This window comes from Triturus cristatus, chromosome 2_1 (assembly GCF_964204655.1).
Source record: "Triturus cristatus chromosome 2_1, aTriCri1.1, whole genome shotgun sequence".
NCBI classification, from domain to species: Eukaryota; Metazoa; Chordata; class Amphibia; order Caudata; family Salamandridae; genus Triturus; species Triturus cristatus.
The window spans coordinates 287,746,439-287,768,875 of NC_140581.1; positions in this window are offsets into that span (position 1 = coordinate 287,746,439).

Below are 22,437 nucleotides of genomic sequence, written 5' to 3' on the forward strand. Positions count from 1 at the left end.
TTTACAAATTATAGGTGCCTCTGAAATCCAATTTGGTGAGTATTTTAGCAGTCTTGATTTGATCAAGTAAAGCAGGCATTAATAGTAAAGAATAATTGTTGCGAATGGTGATTGCATTTAATTCCCTATAGTTTATAGGCCTATATCTTCTCCAAGTTCGAGTTTAGAGAAGATTGGCGCTCCACAAGGAGACGTGGAGTGTTGAATGAAATCTTTAACTTAATTCTCCTTCCAATATTGTTTCAAAATGTTATCTTCTTTAGTGTGTGTGTAGTTATTCGGCCATGTGATATCTTTTCCCTGGAAATTAAGTCAATCATATAATCATATTCTGGGTAGGGGGAAGTGTCTACCCTCTTTACACTAAACACATCCAGAAAATATTGATAGGCAGTGGGGAATCCTAATTCATAAGGTTTTTGTACTGAAAGCACATTAAAGTTTGTTTCATCGGAGGAGAAAAACACATGTAACATTATTTCTGACAATACAGAGAATTCAGGCTGATCTTGCACCCGATGGTTGGATCAAGACATTGAAACCAGGGAATCCCCAAATTCATGGCGAACCCTGGAGCATTCACAGTATCAGACTGTACTTGTTCCAAATCTTCTGATTGGTTTACTATGATTAAAGTTTCTGTTTCATAGTTTAAGTCACCGGAGGTTAAAGTAGTTCCATTCTCCTCAGGGTCAGATCTCCTAGTTTTGGTATGTTATACATTTGTTGTAAAGTCTAATCCATAAATATGCCAGAAGAACCAGGAACTACTAATTCTACCAAGGCAGGAGGACCTTATTTAGTGGCCACAAAAACTAGAAATTAAAAATATGCTTTCTTTGAGACAGATCTTCTCAAAAGATAAACGCTCGGTCCTATTCTGCCTTTCATGACCGAGCAACCTTGTTTCCCTCTAATGAAGAGCAATGCTATATAAAATAACCCGATTGTGCACAATATAACTTATAACTTCCCGTCTTCTCCTCTCTTTTTCAGTTTGAGTCAAAACTTGCCATGTTTCCCATTTCAAATTATAGTTCCTAGATCTCTTCCACTCGGATTTCTAGGCCTTGAACAATACAGAAGGTTTATGTACTGTCCTTGATGTTCTCAACTTCTTTTTTGTGTGTCTATCTGTAAAGTGAGGTCGATCATAGATGTGAATGCAGTGTGTCGGTTCACCACAAACGATACAGCATCCTTGAGATCTTTCCTCAACCTTAATAAAAGGTGGCGGCAGTCCATGCTGCTTCAAAGGTGAATTGCTGGATTTGAATTTAATGACTCACAGGATTTCTGGACCCTAGCACTGATGTAGTGTTTACAGCCCGGTGTGATCTGATTGGAGTATTTCGAGTTTATGAAATATAATGCATAATTGTTGGATAAAAAGATTAGCATTTTCCAATTTTACTCAATATTAAAGGTTTAGCCAACAACATGGTGTCTTTGTTCAACTAGGACGGAATAAAGGCAGCCTATTTTTGTCAGTTTTGCAAATATTTTGGTTGAACCTGAAAACGAAGAGCATATTGCACAAGGAAAGCCTGGAAAGTATGTGGGCCACTTCCATATTTCTCAGGAGAGGCTAGCAGAGCACTACCCACATGTAACACTGTAAAAATTCCTCCATAATGAATATCCAAGTCAAGAGTAGCAATAACCCTAGGCTGTGGAGTAGTACGTGCACTGCTTTATTAATACCAACGTATTAATCTTGTCTAAAAGAAAGGTCCTTCCTTGTTGAGCAATTTCTAAGTCATCTTAAATTTTAGATATGGCATGTACCATCATTTATAAATGATTCATGTCTACATTCATTTTTGTGACTAACATATTGTCAAGGACCATTGTACTGTGAACTCGACATGAACCCGTCTCCTTTCACTGTTCTGTTGCTGACATACAGCTAAAACACAGAGTGCAGCAAGGGGAAAAGTGGGAAGAGGTAGAGAGAAAGAAAGCACAGTTGCTTCCGTGCCTCTTCAGGTCTTGACCAATGGCGTTATGGAATCTGGATACCTCCCTCAAGATAGGTTGTGTTTCAAAGGAAAGAATTTACTGGATAGAAATCTGTACCAGTACTTTTATCAACAAGGCTGTGATGATCATTGTGGGAGAGACCAGGAGACATTACTAAATGTATTTTTCTCCTTGTTACGCTGTCCATGGGGAAGTGTAGAGATTTCCCGCAATTTCAATTCCATAAAGGTTTGTAAATCTGGGATTGCAGGAAATCTCTGTACTTCCCTGCAGAACTCTATGGTTGAATGCATGTGAACACCCATGTTCAACCCATGGAATGCCTCCCAGAATGAAATGAATGCAATGCAGAGCATTATTTTACAAAGCCACGCAAGGCAGCGCAAATCGCACCTTGCATGACTTTGTGAATATTTACTAGCATTTTGCGTCATGAAAGCACAACAAAAGTGGTGCAACCATGACACAAAATGTTAGCAGATCTGGCCCATAGTTGCTAGGCATCGAGCTAATGAATTTGGTGCCTTCTTCTAGTGGTGATGAGCCAGAACTGAACTGGAAGTCAGAAGCACAGAGATAGGAGCTTCTACTAAGGTCTTGCAACACTAAACTGCAAACAGTTATTGGTATCTGAAATCTACCTATTCCTCATAATCTCTAGCCTCTTTCTCTGTGACATAATCCTTGACCCTTTACATTCCTCACAGCAACATCACTTTTGGTGACATATGACCTATCCAGATTATGACACCATGTTGTTGGCTAAACCTTTAATATTGAGCAAAATTGGAAAATGCTAATCTTTTTATCATGGTGGATTATACCATACTGGCCACTGTGTTAGGATTCTCAGATGACACAGATAAACTGTGTCAACCCTTCCTGGGGAAAAGATTGCAAAAAGTTGAATTTAGTGCATTCGAATGAGATATTACACCTTACTATCAACCTAGTTCAACCACCTACCCCCTTCCCATGTGTAATATATATTAATGCCCACTGGTCTGTGCAATCTTGTGCAGCCAATAGCTACTTAGATCTACATCAGGTTTGCCCATGATTCATGGCCTGATATTGTTCTGGAACAGATGCTATAGAACATTCATAAATGGATTAACTCTGACTATCTGCAAGTCAATTGGTCTAAAAGAGAGTTAATAATTAATTGGACCAAATATATGTTTTCTCTCTACTCCCTTAAGATATCTAGCATCTTAGTTCTCGATCTATAATCCGCTGAAAAAGCAGAGAATATGTAAATATTGTGTGGTATCAAGGTCTTGATAAAGCCTCGGGATATTTTGTAAATAGACCAAGATATTTATGTTGGATGATATTTTTGTCATAGCTATTGACAGCCTATAGAATGAGCTTCTTTGCACTGTGTTTTTCTTGTATTGTGGCCTGATATCAAAGTTCCACCTATGTTCCAGTTAAGACTTTTCTTACAGTTAGTGTACCCAAATTGGAATTTCCTTAGAGTACATAACATATGAAGAATGAGCAGAATTCCAGATTGTTGGTGTGTTTCGGGTTCAGTATTGATTTAGAACTTTTTGGGAAATAGGGTGGGAAGTAAATTATTATAATACATTAATTATTAATTTTTATTTTTGGTATTGATAATTAATTTATTCTTTATTAATTATTAATTTTTATTCGTTGATTAATATATTAATTGTGTTAATTTAGTTTAGGAGCGGGTCGTGTGTTTATAGGGGAATAGGGTGTGTAGTAATTTATTATTATTAGGTAATTATAATTTTCTATTTATTGGTATTGATAATTAATTTATTGTTAATTATTTATAATTGGTAATTCAGTTTTATTAATTGATTAATTGTTTATTATATTAATTGTGTTAATTTATTTTAAGAGCGGACTGTGGGTTCATAGGGGAATAGGGTGGGAAGTAATTTAAAGTTATTAAAATAATTATTAATTTTAATTTATTGGTATTCATAATTAATGTATTGTTAATTAATTATGAATTCGTTATTTAATTAAAAAAATATTCAATTGATAAGCATGTTAATTTTAACCCTCTGCTATCCAACACTTTCCCTTCAGTTATACTCTCTGGAGTGGGAATAGTAATTTTTACCCCTACAGTATCCAACACTTTCCCTACTGTTGCACTCTCTGGAGTTGGAATGGTAATTTTTACCGCTACGCTATCCAACACTTTAACTACTAGTGCACTCTCTGGAGTGGGAATAGTAAATTTTACCCCTACGCTATCCAACACCTTTCCTACTTCTGCACTCTCTGTAGTGGGAATAGTAATTGTTTCCACTTCGCTATCCAACACTTTTCCTACTGTTGCACTCTCTGGAGTTGGAATAGTAATTTAAACCCATACGCTATCCAACACTTTCCCTACTGTTGCACTCTCTAGAGCGGGAATAATAATTTTTACCCCTACGCTATCCAACACTTTCCCTACTGTTGCACTCACTGGAGTGGGAATGGTAATTTATACCGCTACGCTATCCAACACTTTAACTACTGTTTCACTCTCTGGAGTGGGAATAGTAAATTTTACCCTTACGCTATCCAACACTTTCCCTACTTCTGCACTCTCTGGAGTGGGAATAGTAATTTTTACCACTTCGCTATCCAACACTTTTCCTACTGTTGCACTCTCTGGAGTTGGAATAGTAATTTAAACCCATACGCTATCCAACACTTTCCCTACTGTTGCACTCTCTGGAGCAGGAATAGTAATTTTGACCCCTACGCTATCCAACACTTTCCCTACTGTTTCACTCACTGGAGTGGGAATAGTAATTTTTACCCCTACTCTATCCAACACTTTCCCTTCTGTTGCACTCTCTGGAGTGGGAATAGTAATTTTAACCCCTACGCTATCCAACACTTTCCCTACTGTTGCACTGATTGGATTGGGAATAGTAATTTTTACCTCTTCGCTATCCAACATTTTCCCTACTGTTGCACTCACTGGAGTGGGAATAGTAATTTTTACCACTACGCTATCCAGCAATTTCCCTACTGTTGCACTCACTGGAGTGGGAATAGTAATTTTTACCCCTATGCTATCCAACACTCTCCCAACTGTTGCACACTCTGGAGTTGGAATAGTAATTCAATGCCCCCCGCTATTCAATATTTTCTCTACTGTTTTAGGTAATGTAGTGTATAATTTATTTTAAAAAGATTAAAAATATTGTAATTTTTTAATTTGTTATAAATATTTTTTATATTTTTATTGATATTATTATTGTATATGTATATTTGTATTTATAATTTATAAAAGGTTTTAACAATGTAGAAGTTAATAAAATAATTATTTATGAATATTATTAAGTAAGTATATATATTATATTTTATATGTATACGTTTAATTTATTTTTACATTATGGTGCCGATTCCAATCCTGTAAAACCCGGGTACGAATCGTCGTACGGAGTGTATTCTCCGTACAACTCGTACCTGGGAAATCCACCGTACAATCCAGCAATTACGATTCGTACAGAAATACCATTTCCGTACGAAACGTTCAAAACACGTACGGCTAAAAAATACATATACGAGTCTGACCCTGGACAGCGCGTACATGACGTCCGTAAGGCAGCGTTTTATGGACCAGCAAGTACGAATCGTCCCTACGTCACCCCGCACAGCTATTTTTTCACGGCAGACAAAAAATGCCGGAAAACTGAGTCCGACGCGAAAACGGAGCCCGTGTACGCGACGGACAGCCATGGACCCCATCCTACGTGTCATCCCGGCCCTCTTAGCCTACGACCTGGTGCACCGAACCCGACGCACACGCCGCAGAAGGTGAGAACAACACCCAGGGGCCAAGGGGGGATGAGGGGCAGGAAACATACCCCCTACCCAAATTAAAATCTACAATATTGAGGACATACATTACCTCCAGGGTCTGGTCACTCCGGGGGGCGTGTCCACCAATCCCTGCATCCCGCAACAACGGAAGTGGACGTGTACTCCTACGGCAACACTACAATAGTGATACGCACCGTACTCACACATCCATAACGTGGGTACGGTCCGTATCACTATTGTAGTGGGGCCGTAGGAGTACGCGTAGTACGGACCGTACACACGCTCTCAGAGCGTGTGTACAACCCGTATCACTATAGTAGTGGTGCCGTAGGGGTACGCGTGGTACGGCCCGTACACACGTTCTCAGAGCGTGTGTACGGTCCGTATCACTATTGTAGTGGTGCCGTAGGGGTACGCGTGGTACCGCCGGTACACACGCTCTCAGAGCGTGTGTACGGTCCGTATCACTATTGTAGTGGTGCCATAGGGGTACGCGTGGTACGGACCGTACACACGCTCTCAGAGCGTGTGTACGGGCCGTACCAAGCGTACACACCCTATGAATGCGGGGGTACGGTCCGTATCACATGTACCCCTACGACACCAGTACATTTGGGATACAAGGCGTACACACGCCACGAATGTTGGCCTACGGCCTGGTGCAGCATATTACCTTTATATTGGTGTGTGTGTGTAGGCCCAGGACAGCAGTGTACTGCACCAAAGAGGTGGGTGGGTGGGTGATTGGCTGCATAAGATTCCCAGCAGTGGACAGAAATGTGAGGGGTGGGTGCAGAGGACTCCCAGCAGTGGACAGACATATGTGGGTGGGTGCAGAGGACTCCCAGCAGTGGACAGAGACATGGGGGTGGGTGCATATCACTACCAGCAGTGGACAGACATGTGAGGGGTGGGTGCATATGACTACCAGCAGTGGCCTGCAATATGAGCGGTGGGTGCAGAGGACTCCCAGCAGTGGACAGAGACATGGGGGTGGGTGCATATCACTACCAGCTGTGGACAGACATGTGAGGGGTGGGTGTATATGACTCCCAGCAGTGGCCTGCAATATGAGCGGTGGGTGCAGAGGACTCCCAGCAGTGGACAGAGACATGGGAGTGGGTGCATATCACTACCAGCAGTGGACAGAGACATGGGGGTGAGTGCATATCACTCCCAGCAGTGGACAGACATGTGAGGGGTGGGTGTAAATGACTACCAGCAGTGGCCTGCAATATGAGGGGTGGGTGCATATCACTCCCAGTAGTGGACAGACATGTGAGGGGTGGGTGCAGAGGTTTCCCAGCAGTGGACAGAGACATGGGGGTGGGTGTATATGACTCCCAGCAGTGGACAGACATGTGAGGGGTGGGTGCAGAGGACTCCCAGCAGTGAACAGAGACATGGGGGTGGATGCATATCACTCCCAGCAGTGGACAGACATGTGAGGGGTGGGTGCAGTGGACACCCAGCAGTGGATAGACATATATGGGTGGGTGCAGAGGACTCGCAGCAGTGGACAGAGACATGGGGGGTGTACATCATTATCAGATGACCACAACTCCATGGGTGTATGTACGCATCCCTAACTTTGGACAATGATGATAGTGCCATAACAACACATCACTGACAGCAGTGTCCCACTCCCAGGAGGATGGATGTCTTTCCCCCACTGCATGACACACCACATGTGGGTGTGAGGACAAATGACACATGCATACCCACCCCTGGCGGATGCAGCACAATACACACACTGAGATCATGCCACAAGACTGTATAGTCATGTCACTGCCTACTAAACTAAGAGAGACAAAGGGAACACACACTGTCACGCACATCCCAGGACTGATAGGAATGTACAGGTGCTGGGCCAGCCACCAAGATGTTGTCTCTCATGGAAGGAATAGGGTGGAGTTCCCACAGATACAATGCCCACATTTGTGAGTCAGGTGCCCAAATACCCTGCAGAACAAGTACCATATGTGTGCTAGGCCGGGAGTACACACATGCATAGTGCTGAAAAGGGAGACTTTCTCCATGAAGGCATTTCAACATACTCAATACACAAGTACAGTGACTAGCAAGGATGGCACAGACGATGCAGCCGGAGACATTGCTGAGCAGGCATGGCCATAGTGTAAGGGATCCGTCACCAACAAAGGAAATGTAGACACAGGTCAGCACAACAATTGTGCAACTCTTTGCAGGGAAGATGTCAGGTGCCACAGAGGAAGGAACACTCCTTGGGACAATGTCTCAAAACGAAAATAACGCACACTACCAATGATTCTTTGCAGAGACCTTGTGATGGCACGCAGATACCATGGTCCACCTCATGACCATCAGACTAGAACATTTCTCAGAACCATAACACATTACCACAACACCAACTCCTGGAGCCTCAGCACCAACATCAATACCTAAAATGCAATAGTGTTCAAAGTAAAAATAAAATGCTTTATTCAGCATAAAAAACAAATTATGAAATCACACTATATACAAAGGCCATTGGCCAGTCCATAATAGAAGTCCTTGGGGGGACACATGGGCACGCGTCTCCCCTAGCTTGCCTGCACAGTGGAACCCTCAGGTTCGTCGACCGGGGGGGGCATCATGTGGGGAAGGACCAGGCACCGCAGGGACAGGAGGGGGAAGGGTAGGTGTGGTGGGTGCAGGGGTGGACGTCTCCACCACAGGGGGTGGGGCAGCGCCAAAGGTGGAGGTGAGCTCGGCGCTGCACACTGCTGCCAGGGCGTCCAGAATAACCCCTGCACCAGAAGAAACCCCAGGGCCAACGGAGGGGGGTGGCTGAGGGATGGGGTGCAGCGCTTTTGGGGGAGGGGGTGGACATGGGGGGACTCAACTACCCTGCCCGGAGACTTCCTCGCATGCTTGCGGGGTGGTGTCACAGTGGGTGTGCGGGCCAGCTCACCGATGCCGACCTCTTTGGGTGACAGTTTGGCAGGGGAGCCAAGTGGAGTGCTTTTGGAGGGACTGGGTTGTGAGACCTGCGGACTCCGACTGTGGCTGGGTGTATGTCTTTTTGCCCCAGACCCAGTGGGTGTGCCTACATCCCCCTGAGTGTGCGTGCCAGGAGGTGTGCGCTTGCCCTTACTTGGTGGTGTGCTGCCTGTGTCTGGTGGGGTGCGTGCTTGGGAATGTCTGGGTGTGCATGGGACAGGTATGGGAGAGGGAACTGTGATGGGGCTGGGGTAGGGCGGGACGCTGCAGGAGAGTCACTGCTGCCATCAGGGAAGAGTCCATGGAAGAGTCCATGGACCGCAGAAACCTGCGTTGTTCAGACATCGTTGCTGACATGCCCTCCTTGAACGACACCATCTGTGTCAGCAGGGTGGTGTGGCCATGGAGGACATTCAGCACCGATGCCTGCCCAACCTGCAACTGCCGCAGTATGTCCACAGACTCGGCACTGAGGGCAGCAGGGGTGACAGGGGCAGGGGGTGCGGTGCCTGTCCCGAAGGAGACATGGTGGGGCTCTGCACGGACAGAAGGGACCGGAGCAACTGGGAGGGCGGTGATGGGAATGGAGGAGGCGGGGACAGATGTTGGGCTGCTGCCAGGTATTGTAGCAGCTTCCGCCCCCTCGATGAGGTCAGCCTCGGACCCGTCTGTGTCATAGTTGGGCTTGCCACCAGACAGGTCCTCCGACAGACTCCCCTCGCCCTCCGCGCCACTGGCTCCCGCAGACTCGCCAGCACTGGTGGCACTCCAGGTCCGTGCAGGTGTCTCCCTCGGTTTCCAATGATGATGCTGTGGGCAAGGTGAAGATACAGAAAAACATCAGTCACCTGTACACATCTGACACATGAGTACAAAACCAATAGGTCACAGTGCATATCAGGCAATGCATCATGAGTAACAGCTAGATAACTCCGCACATATGTAAGCCCTGTACTCCCCAGTTGGTAGACCCACCATGCCACTTGGACACAAGGAAAAATAGGACACACCAGCCCAAAACTTGAATGAGAAGTACACTGAGAAGCTAGTGTCTGGGAACAGGTGAGCACAGCAATACAATGAAGTCATGCCACCTCTTGTTTACCCTGAAAGAAACAGTAGTGGTGCACCCAAGGCAAACTAACACACCTCAATACTAAAGGTGTCCCCACACTCAGAGACCTGTAAGTACTTTGGAACACAAAACGAAAAATATTTGGTCCCTTGGGAATCACAATAATTTACACAATTGACATGTTCAGAATGTGGGAATGTGCCATTTTGTGAACAGAACACACATGTGCCTTCATAAAAGATGGCTCCCAAGGAGGTCCACACAAAACTACATTTACCCAGTCATTGAAGAAGCTGGCAGCCTTATTTAAAGAAGCCACTGTTAGAAAGAAATGGTGTTGCAGAAAGTACATATACATGGGCCCACGGAGGTCTTGATGACTTGACACTCGTAAGTTGGTATCACCAACAACCAAGGACTTACCCAAATTCCACAACACTGTGGGAACATGTATATGTATAATCTGAAAAACAGTCTTATTAGAACAGTGCCTTCTTTTAAAATGTGCCAGCGTGTTCCCTGAAAGTGTAAAGGTGGTTTGTTGTGCACTTCCTTGGGAGACATCTGTCATGCAGGCACATTATTGTTCTCAACAACAAAACATCAAACTAAAGCATTTAAAACATGAAGACCTGTTGACAAGTGTTGTGAGTGCCAAGGTACAATAATTTTTGACTACCAACTTGAATTATTTCAGTTGTCACATGGCCATCCGTTACCTGATGACACAGTTGGCAACACATCTGACCCACTGCCTGTCATGTGGAGTGGCACACATGTCCAAACCCAGGACAATGCATAAGCTAATGGGCCTGCAATTGTGTTGTAAAAAGGCATACCTGCACTGAGGAGACACCCTCATGGCAAGCCAGAATGTCCACACAGATGTCAGCACACAACGTAGCATCTGGACCACACACTGGTGCAAAATATGTATGAGCAGGAATCATGTATTTAAACAATTGACACATGCTGCAAAGCACAAACATTAAACCCTGCAAAACATCACTGGGTCACTGCACTGTTGAGTCTCTGTCCAGCCAATTATCACACACAGGTCAGACCTGGCAAGGAGACATAAGGTTTGGCCATGTAGGCCTCGCCTGCACAAATCCCCCATACCTGAGACAATGTGATTGAGACAGATCAAGAAGTGACACCTCTTAATCAGGGTTTACAAAAATGTGCTGCAAGAATTCCCAAATGTACTCCACATCACCTCGTGAGGCTGGCAACACATATTTGTGACAAACCACCATCAACAGATAGTTGTGAATAGACACACAGGCACTGCCCAGTGTGAGTATGCACAAGCCAAATGGGGTCTCCCTATCCAGTGGACACATGTAGCACACTTTGGATAAATACAAATGAAGCCAGGGAACAATGCCAAAGAGGCAAACCTATGCTGAACACACTGAGAATGGGCACAGTGTTGGATAACACACATGATTACGAGGCAAGGGTGTCTCAGGGGACTGTAGTGGGCACACTGCTCCTTGTTTCTGGAATGATCTGACTGTAACATGAGCAACTGTCCTGGCACTATGCATATCTCCCACTCATGCACATCATGTCTGAGGCCACAACATTGGTCATGCATGCTGCAAGTGTGTTCATTTGAAACCTAACACTCCTATCTTGAGACTCATCATCAGTGCCAAGAAATATGGACCCCCAACAGAGTGAACAGGACAGGGGACAGGCAAGGTACCAACACATGTCAGAGACCACCCTCCCACATGATGCAGAAAGCAATGTGCACTTGGATTAACTGGCAGCCTAGATGACCATGTGCAATTGTGAGTACACACAGACCAGGGGACACATGTCAAGGAGGGGAAGGGATGAATAAGAGCACCGGTTGACTTTGGGGAACAGAATATGCACTGCACATATAAACCCTGGCAGTGTATCCAGGCTACAGAGCACTTCCAAAAGCTGGTGACACACAACACAACAAACAGACATGTACCTACCCTTTCCTTGCTGCTGTCTCTCCTGTAACTGCCTATCCAGGTCAGGGAAGACCACCGCCAGGACACGCATCATGTGGGTGGTCAGGCGTCAGCGCCGGTCGTGGTGGCGTGGAGGTGAGAGCCCCAGCTGGACCCGGGCGATCCGCCGGGTCCAGCACCGGATGTCCTGCCACCGTTTTCAGACTTGGGTATAGGCGCCGACTACGACCCCCCGCCGATCTCACGGCCCTGACGATCTCTTTCCAGATCCCCCCCTTTTCGTAGGCAGTTACCTGTGATCATGACAAAGTGAGACAACATCACTACACCTGCTCCATGTGACAGAGACACACATTTGAACATATTTGATATGTTGAACAGGGCATAGGATGCTGCCAAGGAATTGCATCTTTCTCATATAGACATTGGCCTGTGTGGAAGCCCCAATGCACTACATGGCATTGAAAGTACACAGCTGGCAGGAGGGGTGCGACACACTCCCTGATCATGGCACACACTGTGCATCACATGCAACACCAGGCTGATGGACAGCACCTCAAAGCAGTTACATGCCCCAGGCCACTGAAGCAACCTCAGCAGAGTACACAGACACAGGCACAGATCAATCACCTGCCATTGGCAACAGCGGATACAAACCTCACTCTGCACATGTGCCACTTGCCTGTGGGGTGTCACAGGTGTCGGGCTAGCTCAGCAAGTCAGACACACAGCACGGCTTACTTCTCACATCAGATGGGTAGAGCTGTTGCCTCCTCCATGCAGCTGTGGTGCAACACTTCACATAGACACTCACCCACATGACAAGGAACATTCACACACATCAATGTCCAGGAGGGCGTACACATCACTTGGACACTCTCACCACAGGTCCACTCAACTCATACACATCTGTGGGTACAGTCACCTGTCACACCGGGAGGACCACTGAATCACCTCAGGACAATAGCCAAAAAATGCCACCAAGGATTTGCCAGGCTGAATGTGTCATGAACTATGCAGTGAATGCCACAGTAAGCACAATGCAAGTGAGGAGTGCACACAGGAACTACATCATGAGACATAAGCTTCCCACCCCCCCGGAGACCCACTCTAAACAACATTGCATGTCTGTCACACCTGGACACAATGCCAGAAGTGACAGTCACAAAAAAGGTGCACAGTCAAAGGTAGTGGAGTCAGCACTCACCTGCTCCCCTGGTCTCCCATACAGCTTGAGGTACTGTGGGAGGAGGACATCCAGCAATGCCTCATTCTCCTCAAGTGTGAATGGCTGGGCCCTCTCCACAGTACGTGACATGGTGCCAGAGGAAGCACAGACAGCAGCAGTGTGGTCGACATGAAAGTTGTGCAGGCAAGTGCCCTTTCATGGGTGCTGGCTGACTTATATCTGTCTTGCTGGGGGCTTTCATTTACAGGAGTACAGAGTGATTGGTCAGACTCATTTGCATCCTACGTTTCCTCCAATCCCTTTAAACATACACCAATGACACAGATTTGCATGGTTCAAATTTTGAGCATCATAGCAAGGCAAACACCACTTTGCAACATTCTAATTTTTGGGCCAACTGACTTTTCAAGCACACATGATGGCCACATTGCAGCTGAAATCTCTGTATCCATGACAACCAGCATGCATTTTGTGCCTAATACTTGTCCCCTATGTAATTTTTGATTCCAAAAAACATGTACGGTGCGTTTCACACGTACCCGTACACGTACGGCACCACTACAATAGTGATACGCACTGTACTTACACATCCATAGCGTGGGTACGGTGCGTATCACTATTGTAGTGGTGCCGTAGGAGTACACGTAGAGCGTGTGTACGGTCCGTACCACGCGTACTCCTACGGCACCACTACTATAGTGATAAATACGGGCCGTACACACGCTCTGAGAGTACACACGCTCTCAGAGCATGTGTACGGTCCGTACCACACGTACTCCTACAGCACCACTACTATAGTGATACGGGCCGTACACACGCTCTGAGAGCATGTGTATGGTCCGTATCACGCGTACTCCTACGGCACCACTACTATAGTGATACGGGCCGTACACACGCTGGAAGAGAGCCCCCAGCTCGTTTCAGGGCATGTCATGTAGACTTGCCAATCAATGGGTTTATCTGGCTTTTCGTAGGAGTATCACCAAGCTGGCATACGTGTCCTGGATGTATTGCACAGACCAGACAATATACTACACATATTAAGCTGATGTGTAGTAGCAGTTTAGCATGTGCTCTGTTCATTGACATTGATGTTGTTATGCTCTCAATCTTCGTTATTCAATACAATTTTCTGCAGGGCACCGCCTGTCCCCTGACCAATGCCAGACTTGGGTGCCATGAGGGAACGTGCCTGCATCCGACATTACAGATTCACTCTACAGTTGATTGAGGACTTGACCGACAAGCTGGCACCACACCTCCAACCGCGAAACAGGTATCCTACTGCGCTGACCCCCAAGATGAAGGTGATGGCAGACCTACATTTTTTTGCCACAGGTACGTTTCAATTCACCATAGCTGATGTTGGTGGCATGTCACAGACAATGTTCAGCCGTGTCCTGCGTGATGTTTTGGCAGCCATGTTGGAGCACCTTGATGAATTCATCCATTTTCCTACTCCTGAGGAGTTGACAGGTGTCAAGGGTGATTTCTATGCCCTGGGAGGGATGCCCCATGTCATTGGGTCCATTGATGGGACACATGTGGCTTTGGTACCACCACAGGCACAGGAGGTAGCCTATCGCAACCGTAAACATTACCACTCCATAAATGCCCTTGTGGTGTGTCTTGCTAGCATGCTGATTTCGCATGTCTGTGCACGTTATCCAGGGTCAGCACACGATGCCTACATCATGAGGCATAGCAGGCTGCCACAAATGATGCTGCGGGTGCACAACGAACGAGCATGTCTTGTTGGTGGGTATACTCTGTTTGTCCTGTGTGTTGCGGTATCTTTGGCTCTTATGGCATCTCCTGACCCACTTATTTACATGATGTTTCCATGTAGGGGACTCTGGCTATTCCAACATGCCATGGCTGATGACACCTCTCCGCAACCCAAGATCAGCTGCAGATCACCGGTACAACAATGCACATGGGCAGACCAGGCGAGTGATTTAGAGGACGTTTGGCCTCCTGAAGAGCCGATTCCGGTGCCTTCACAAGACAGGCGGGTCCCTCCCATATGCACCGGAGAAGGTCTGCAAAATCTTCCTTGTGTGCTGCATGCTGCACAACATGGCAGTGGAGAAGGCAGCGCCACTCATCCTGGAGCAGGATGAGCTGGAACATCCACCCGTGGAGGATAAAGGGCTTGGTCACGAGGCAAGTGAGGAGGAGGAGGAGGAGGAGGAGGATATCCGGAGTCAGTTCATACGCAACTTCTTCTCATAATGGTGAGTCACTGGGTCTGAGTGTGCACGCTTGTAGCCTTGGGTGGCATGTGTTGCAATGTGTGTGTCCAGCTGACTGTATGCTAAGTGACATAGATGTGTGTTCTTCTGATGTGTCACTCGAGTGATGATGTCATTCCACACATTTTTGCCGAGACACTTACTTTTAAATTAGCATGGGGACAACATTGCTCATGTTTAGTAAATGAGCATGTATGCAGAGAAAAATATTTCAGCTGACTTCTTGTGTGTCTGTCATTCCCAGGTTCTTGTGCATGTTGTCTGCTCGTGTCATCGTTGTCCTCCTGCTATTCCTCATGAGTATTGCAACGTGTGCTGAATCAGCATTCCATGCACAGACATGGGGAAATGTCATTTTGGATAAGGATTGCAGCAAGGCATTTTGGGGGTGGTACGTGTATGGAATGTGTGGGGACTGCTTCTGTGCATGTTGTGTTACCATGCATACATGTCTACTCACCATGGGGCACATAACATGTAGCATGACTCCCATGTATTGATAGTCACCCTTCGTGACAGTCATCTGTAAAGGATTTTGGATTCTGATGAAGGCATCAATGTGTGTAAAACTTCCCTCTGAAACATACGGGATGCTACGGGTGGACATAGTGTGGGACATCCCCATAACAGGCTCAATGGGGAATTGCAGCCTCTCCGTGTGCAGCAGGAGGTGTTTGGCTCGTCCCCTTAACTTGTGTGCCAGTTCATTTGGATTTACAACATCCGTGTTGTGAAGGGGGTGTCCAGAGTAGGTCCCACATGTTCAGTCAAATGACCTGTGAGTCTGTTCATATTGATGCATTTCCCTTAGTGTGAGTTTGAGTAATAAAGGTGTTCCTCACCCTCCAAAGTGCCTCATCTCTGTCAATGCAGGTCTCTTGCCACTTTGCATGCATCATCTCTGGCATAGTTGTCAAAGATTGTGCATATGAGTGTATGTGTAGTTCGGCAACATGCATGCAGTTCTTCATGGCTAATAATCTCTATTGTGCATGAAGTCCATGGTTGTGTATGTATTTGGGCAGTTTGCTCCCCCCAACGGGCCGTCAACGCCTGCTAAGGGTGTGTCTCCTGTGCGCAGCTCGGCCTTCTGTTTCCTGATCCTGTGTCAGTCATCTTTGGTGATTGTTCATCCATTTTCTCTGGGTGAGCCATGAGTAACCTGACACTCCTTCCTTTACGTACACCTGTTGCAGTTGTCCTTTCTGACATCCTTGTCTTTGTGTGCTACTTTCGGCCTAGTTTCCAGTACATGCCGCCTGCTGCTGCGGCCCCTGCGGCAAGGGCCCACCAAGTTCCCGGATTCTGCAACCCACATGCATCCAAGATGCTCCTCCCTTCCTCCCTCCACCTATTCATTAGGCTGTCATCAGCTTGTCTGTGCCACTGCTGCAGCCACGCCGTGCTAAAGGCAGGACCGTCAGCGCATGAAACGTGCACATTGCACGACCCTCATGTCCTTGCATGACCCACATCACACAACAGTCTCATGTTGCAGCCACCCTCCAAGCAATGTCCAACCGAAAACCAACCGCCTGCTCTCAGGCATACCCTAAGCGCACACACGACACCTTCGCATGCTGAGTGTGCAACTCCAACTGCCTACACAGCGCTGCCCCGCCTTCCAGGCCCTGTCACACCAACCAGGTCATGTCCCTCCTACTCCACACCGGCTCCGCCCAACAGCACGCCATTGGACTCTGTTAGCTCCTCAACACAACAGGCCCACACATCACCTTCATGACAGTGACCAGGATAAAAGCATCCTCAGCACACAACTTCTTCATTGCCATCTCAGACGGATACAAGAGCTCCCGCAGGGACGGCACTAACAATCCCGGAGGATGAATTGATATCTATTCACAAGTACGCACTCAGGGTCACAAATCCGGTTTGGCACAAACCCCCTGCAAACCCTCAGAGTAACACTCATCTACAGATCTCCAGGCCTACATCCACAATTCCGCAAAGCCATCAACACGTCCATCTTCACGCACGCCCTCACATCCACAGGATACATGTGGCTGTGGGCCAGGAACTTCTGGCTGGATGAGAACCACACCAGCATCCATCATTGGTCCATCCACATTAGCATCCACGTCTCCGACAAGCAACACACTGCCACACACCCTGCTACCAATCCCCCAAAGATGCTTGATGTAAGTCAACACAGACATGCTGTGTGGGACACTGGAACCAACACCACCGCCACACCCTGCAACCTCACACACTGGATCAGCAACTGATCCAACAATCTAGCCACATTGACGGACTTTCCTGTGACGCACAACAACAATTAAGCCACCTGGGACAAGGCAGACCTACTGGACTCATACACGTCTAGCAGGACTCTTGTGCACAGCTTGCAACACAAATAACCATCAGTGGCCTTACAACCCTGGAAAACGGCACACACAACCATCACCATATCATCAGCAAGGACAATTGGAGATCCTTCAGATGGGGCCGAGGCAAAAAAACGCACGACATCAAGGAGCTCATCAGCATTGTAAGTGCACTGACATCAGCTCTCCATCCAAAAGACACCCCACCCTTGCAAGGCTGAGCCAATCCCTTGCAACTTTCTACCACTTCAAGCTCATGGACATACATGCAAGCCTTGGCACACAGAGGCAGAACGCACTATTATACGCGGGACCAACCCCCCTCAGGTTTTGGACTTCCATCATCAGGAAATACAACACACGGCTCATGTGCAACATCCCCTGGGGATCTCCATCAGGCCCCTTCCAACACAACATCTCAACCACATCATTCCCCATCCTTGTAGCCCCCGTCCAGCACGTTATGTATGTATCATCACCGTGCTTCCCTAGCCAGCAAATGTCATCAGGAAGACAGTCAACGAGCAACTGACAAACTTCCTCCACGCAAAGAGCTCCAGGCAACCTGCACCAGACCATCTTCCACAGTAATCACCCCACTGCAACCGTCATCATTGCCACCAACACCGACAACTTTGCCCTGCTCAACAATAGTGAGGCCACCCCCCTTGACCTCTCCACAGCATTATACACGATGTGCTCTCACACTGTCAGCTCACACATCTCCAACACTGGCATCCAGAGGATGGACCAGGATGAAATCACCAAGTAGCTCACCAGCAATGTCATGGGAGTGGGACTCAAGCCTTAAGCATGTAGTACAGTCGCGTCATCTGGCACATGGCCCAGGGCTCATCTCGCAGCGTGTCAATCTTCAATGTGTCCATGACACCCTCTCCACCATCACATGCGCACACAACCTCATCATCATCTCGTATGCCATTGACAGCCAGCTGCTCCTCACCCTCACCAAAGACACAGCCATTGCCAGTTCCAACCTTCAAGAAGGCATGAGGTCCGTTGATGAATGGCTGAACATCAGCCACCTGAGGCTGGTCTTGGCCAGGACTGAGGTAATCATCTGAGGATTGTCCCCTTACAGCTGGGTCAACTCCTTGTGTCCCACCCACCAGGGCACTGCACCAGCACCCAGTGGCCACGCACGCAAGATGGTGTGCATCATGGACTCGTCGCTCACAATTGCCATGCAACTCACCAGCATCTGTACCTCATGCTGCAACACCCTCTGCATGATGCACATGATCCACAGATAAATCCACTCCAAGGCAAGACAGACCGTCCCCCAGATCCATGACACCAGCCGTGTCAACTACAGCCCTGCCCTCTACGGAGCAAGAACAGCCAAACTCCCGGAGAACTTGTCCACATCCAGGGTGAATCTGCACACCTCAGCTTCAACATCCCGCGCCCCAGCCACATCACCGTCCACCTGAGATAGCTGCAATGGATCACTGTCTGCTGCAGGATGACCTTCACACTCCTCACCCACTCTCAGGAGGCAGTCCACAACCCCAGACCCCAAACCAACCTTGGACGTCTGTCATCCAAGACCCCGTTGGGCCAACTCCGTTCATCCAACCTTGCCCTGGCCACCATTCTTCACATCCACTGAACTCCAGCATGCAGGAGATAGTTCTCCCACCTGGCCAAACATACCTGGGACTCCCACCCCGGGACCCTCCACATGAGCCATGACCTCTACGCCATAATGATACTCTTCCAAATAGGTCTGTCCGCACAGTATTGCAAGCCCCCCCTCAGCAGCTTGAGGCCATTACGGGTGAGTATTGTGCTCCATGTCTGTATTGGATGATACATTGTGACCCATGTGTGTCCTGTACCGGACTCAGATCCCAGGGTATGGATGGCTGGAGTTAATTCAACAGTCAGGCATAGTTTGACATTTCCCCACACGTATGTTGTGGACTCATGCAAAATTACTGCAACATCTAATTAAAGAAATGTAGTTTTATTCTCGGTGGGGGGCGTGTTTTGTGGGAAAAAATAGGTGCTATACAGTGTGCCTAGAATCCAAAGTTCACAGGGGGAGATGGGATCCTTGGCATTTGAAGTCATCAGAGTCCAGAACACAGTGTTTGTCATCATTGGTCAGACTGTGACCAGCAAGTCCATGTGGCAGAGAATGTCAGTGAATGAGGTGATGCTGTTGCGCATGAAGGCCAGGTGCCAGGCCAGTTGACCTGGGAGATGTGGATGGTCCGCTGCCTCTCACGGTCTTTTCCGTGGACGACCCACCTTCCTTGCGGGACCCGCAGATGCAGGCTTTGCCGATGCTTGGGACGCTCTGTCGGACGAATCCTCCTCCTCCCTCCCTGTGGCTGGTGGTGGTCTTCGCCTGGTGGCACAGGGAGGGTTGCCCATGTTGTCGGCGATCCGACGGAGTGAACGGCTTATGTCCATTTGCACCGCCAGAAGCTCAGCCAGTCTTGCCTCCATCCGTCCTTGGTGTTCTTGTTGACTGGCGTGTTGCTTGGCCTGCTGGTTCTTAATCTCTGTGAGGGTCTCCACTACCTGGCTGATGGCCCTGGTGTCACGCCGGTATGCGTCCATGATGTTGCGTATGTGTGACATACCGGTCCCTTCAGCTGACTGGTCAGGTTCTCGCCTCCGCCTGCCTCCACTCCCACCACCCCTGCCCACACGAGCCTGGCCTGCCGTTGTGGGCACATCGGGTCTACGGGACCCCTGAGGGATGGCAGTTGCAGGGTTGTCTGCCTCCTCCTGGGTGCCTGGCAAACCTTGTCCCTCCAGGTCAGACTGGCTCAGTTGTTCAGTGCGGGCAGGGCTCCTGGGTGTCTCCTGGGATGTGGCAGGCATGGGGGTGGTGGTTGGCACAGATGTTCCTGAAGCAGGTGCTGCAGGGGCTTGGACACCAGAGGGTCCAGGTGGGTTGGGGTCATCCTCGGAGTGTTGAGAGACGTCGAGGCCGGTGGGCTCAGGTTCCTCCCGAGCCTGGGACTATGATTCTTCACCCCCATTGTTGGGGGGAGATCCATCAGGTTGCCCTGTGTGTGAGAGAGAGACAATGTTAATGCTGTTTCATGCGACATCCATGTTTCATACATATTCAAGTTGGCACAGTTCCTCCAGGTAGTTGTATGTGCCTAGCATTCTCCTCAATGTTCACTTGTGGATGGGTATGTTGCGGGGGACAGATTGATATGTTCTCCTGAGTGTTTGACATGTAGATTTTTGGCTTGGATGCTTCTTTGGCTATGGATTGATCTTGTTGTGTCACATGTCCATTGTGAGAGTGGGTAAATCCATTGCCTGCCCCGGGGATGTGTGCTTGTGTAAGGGGTGTGTGTGACAGGGCCTGCTGGTGGGTGTAGTGTGATTTGGCAGTGGGTCTCCCAGGTGATGTATCTGTCCCCCCATGGAGCATGCTGCCATGACAGTGAGTGTGAGTTCCTGTCCTAGATATCTGAGCTTGTTGTGTTGGTGTTTGAGTTTGCAGTGGTCACAGGAGGGCCTTGTGCTGCCTACAGCAGGGCCAAGTGTCAGCTGCCTTGTCAGTACTTTGCCAGTCCCTGTGCATTGAGCATGGTGCATGGGTATGTACCTGGGCCATATGGGCTGAGGGCAATGGTGTCTGATTCAGAGTTGAACAATGTGTCTTGTGAGCCCCACCCTCCCAGCATCCCGGACATCCAGTCTTGGGTTAGTACTTTGTGTAGCCTGGGACATGGCATGGCCCGCTTTGTGAATGGGGCATACACATGTTAGTGGCATGAGCGTTGTTTTTGAGTGTGGTTGTGTCCGGTGAGGGCTTGGGGGTAGTTTCGTGCATTTTGTGTAGTTGGGGTGTGGATGCCATTCCTCCCATGTTCCATGAGTTATTTGTGTACTCACCAGGCTCTGGAAGTCCTTGAAGTCCGTGTACTCCCACTGGCGGAAGCAGGGCCATCACCTTCTCCTCCCAGGGATGGTAATGTACCGGTCTGCGGGGCAGCCCACCTCCAGTGATGTTGCTCTGGGCGTAGTCCTCGTTCATTTTCCGCTTGACTGCCCTCCGCAGATAGTACCACCTGGCTTGGCATTCATTCCTGGTCCTTCTGATGGGTGCAACAGCATTCACCCTATCGACGATCCTCTGCCACAGGCGTGATTTTTCGGCTATGCTGGTCTGTCTGACCAATGTTCCAAAGAGCTGTGGCTCGACTCTGATGACTTCGTTGACAAGGATGTCCAGCTCCTCCCTTGTGAACTTTGGATTCTTGTCTGTGGGCATGGTGTGGGGTGAGGGTGTGGATGGGTGTGGGTGTGTGGGTGTGAATGTGAAGGTGTGTGTGGGAATGTGAGGAGGGGGTATGTGTGAAGGAGTTTGTGTGAAGGTGTATATGTTAAGGTGTATGGGTGCAGTTGTTGGGGTGTGCTCTGTAGCTGCAGAGAGTCTGTTGCAAAGGCTCATGGTTTGTGTGTGTGTGCCCTTTTTATTGGTCCATTTGATTGTGTGCCTGAGTTTGAAATTTTGGTGGGTGTGTTATAAGAGGTGGTTGTGAGTTTGGGCCTCTGATTGCCTGTTTGGATGTGCCAGGTCAGTCATTTTGATGTTTATTCTACTGTAGACGTGTTTTGTGGTGTTGTGCGAGTCGAATTGACCCTCCTTGTGCTGTTTTACAGTGTCCTGGTTCAGTACGAGTCGTTTTCGCGTACGTAAGGTGCGTACATACGCGATGTTGTTGTACCGTGCTCGCATACGCAATGTTGTTGTAAGGTCCGTACATACGCGATGCTGCGGGACGGGGCTGGGGTATGGTGCGTCCAAGTACGGGGCTGGGGTACGGTGCTGGGGTATGGTGCGTATGAGTACAGGGCT